Genomic DNA, 2,374 nt, shown 5'->3' with positions numbered 1-2,374 from the left:
GACAGGCGCTTTAACCAACTAAGCCACAGCGCCCTGAAAGCTGCCAAGGGAGAGCAATGGTTGAATTGCTTATCAGTTACAACAACACATTCCAAAATCCCCAGCACGTTGATGCTCCAGTTTCCAGTGACTGCAACTGACTGCTTATGCTTGAACTCACACAAACATTCCTGTACATAATCCACCACTGAAGCTTTCTTGTTTCAGTTTTGATACTTGAAGACTTGAGCTGACTCTATAAAAGGCACAGCTGGGAAAGGCCTGTGTGACATAGGGAATTATTGTATGAGATGTAATTCCCCATTTAAGGTTCCGTAGAATTGAGTTGGAAGAGAAGTAGAATTGTGCTGACTGTGGAAAAAACACTCATTCAAACCCATAAAAACAACTATTAGCATTTCAATGAACTTGTACATTGGAGCTAAGTTCCCACAAGAAGACTTCTTCAGAAGTCTCCAGTTTGCTCTACTATTCATTCTATACAACTTGCTGTCTTGTTGTCTTCTTTTAACACTACCTGAGTGACCGGCAACAGGGGCTCAGACACTACTAGATCTGTCACCAGGAGGAATCCCAGAGTCTAGCCTCCAAACTACGTTTTTGTCACGAAAACACAAACTGTGACCAGGGATTCTTGGACACATTGTTACTATTTATGGCCTGTTTTCTCTCTGTGCAACAACAGCTTTGGTCTGCGTTGCAAATGCACCACATACAGTAAAGTACAGGTGACACCTCCCCCTTGCTTCCCTTAGGCTGTGTCTTGCGCTCTCATTGGTTGTAGCTCAAGACAAAGTACACGCAAGCACAGGTCAAAATCCGATTTGCAACTGATATAGGGCTATTGTCGTGGAGCTCCAAACTCAGATGGCATTAGTGTGATCTTTTATCATGATGCATCTGTGATGACAAAATACTGAATTAAGAGATGTTTGGCAAGAAAGTCCTTAAGGCCCTGCTGGGATTTGAACACAGGATCTCCTGTTTAGTAGACAGGTGCTTTGACCAACTAAGCCACAGCGCCCGGCGCTGCTTGACTGAGCCACAGTCCTGGACTTACAAGATGATTGAGTCCTACAACAAGAGCTAGAACTTATTTCTGAGGGTAACATTTTTTTAGCTAATGCTAATTAGGCTAGCTGAAATGTGGACGGAGAAACAATGGAATGGAATGTATAAATCTTAAGGTTCTGAAAACGTGGGCTGTCCCTCAATCACTGTACTTGAACTAAAGTGATTAAATTTTAGTAGCTGCAACTGGCTGTGGCAGTAAAACAAGTCTAGGAAACCAATCAACTTGAAAGTATTTAAAATAAAATTTGCTTTCATTATCTACACACACATAGGTTAAACTCTCTAATCTTTGGTTCCGTCACCAAAACACACACATACAGTACATACGCAAATCTGAATTCTGGCTCTCTGACACCTTTAAGCACAGCTCCATAAATACGCTTTTCCTGCTTTGGTATCTTCATACTGCAGTCAAGGTCCAATATTGACTTTTTTTGTCCACCAGCCAAATGGCTAGTGAATGTTGTGAGTGAAGCAAATCCACCAGCTGGTAGGGGGTGCTAATATTGGACTCAGACAGCAGTATACTTGTGTACCAGTAAGGGCCTCTGGAACACACGTAGACAAACACACATCCTCATCCTCTCTGGGATCTTTGGACATGTCTAGGCTTCTCATGCAACCATGGTGACACCGCAGCAGAGACCTCATTTGTAAATATGCACACCCAATTACCAGCTAGAAATGTCTTGCACGCACTACCAATCTTTGTGTTTTTCTTCACACAGAATAAAAACAAACAGAGAAGTCTTGAATGGTTAGTTTGCTTAATTATTGCTTATTTGTATAATATCAGTGTCTGTTGTATAAGTGTAAGTAAGCATACTGTATACTGTACAGCATCATCTCATCAGATGCTTGTCAGTACTTCTGTACTCCTCATACTTGTTTACTCCTTTTATTTGTTCTACCCACAGCCTATTTCCATCATCCTTAAAACCTCTCCATACCCCCCTCCACCTCTGCATTTCTTCCTGACTTATCCCTTCCTCTCTTTCTCTACTTTTCCTTCTTTCTTTCCTTCCTCATCTCTCTCTCTCTCTACTCTTCCTGTCCATCATTTGTGTACGTCGGTAAGTGTGTTGTGCATGAGTCAAAAAGCAGTGTCAGCATCAGCTGTGCATGGAGACAAAACAGAGAAAGAAAATGTCCATGTGAGTGTGTATCTGACAGGAGATACTGTGCTTTGAGTAGACGCTAATGGCGTTTTTCCACTGCTGGTAACAGCTCGGCTCGGCTCGCCTCGGCTCGGCTCGGCTCGCCTCGGCCCATTCTATGTCCGTTTTCCATTGTAGATTGA

General features: G+C 42.7%; 1 protein-coding gene and 1 non-coding gene across 4 annotated transcripts in view; both read right to left on the bottom strand.

Annotated features, from left to right (window-relative positions):
- fchsd2 (FCH and double SH3 domains 2) overlaps positions 1–2,374 on the bottom strand; it is a 61,707-nt gene that overhangs the window by 41,894 nt on the left and 17,439 nt on the right. The window lies entirely within an intron of this gene.
- trnas-acu (transfer RNA serine (anticodon ACU)) lies at positions 951–1,024 on the bottom strand. Its single transcript has one exon. It is a non-coding gene; the product is annotated as a tRNA-Ser (tRNA).

This window comes from Etheostoma spectabile, chromosome 3, assembly GCF_008692095.1.
Source record: "Etheostoma spectabile isolate EspeVRDwgs_2016 chromosome 3, UIUC_Espe_1.0, whole genome shotgun sequence".
Lineage (NCBI taxonomy): Eukaryota > Metazoa > Chordata > Actinopteri > Perciformes > Percidae > Etheostoma > Etheostoma spectabile.
This window is presented reverse-complemented; position numbering and strand designations above follow the sequence as displayed.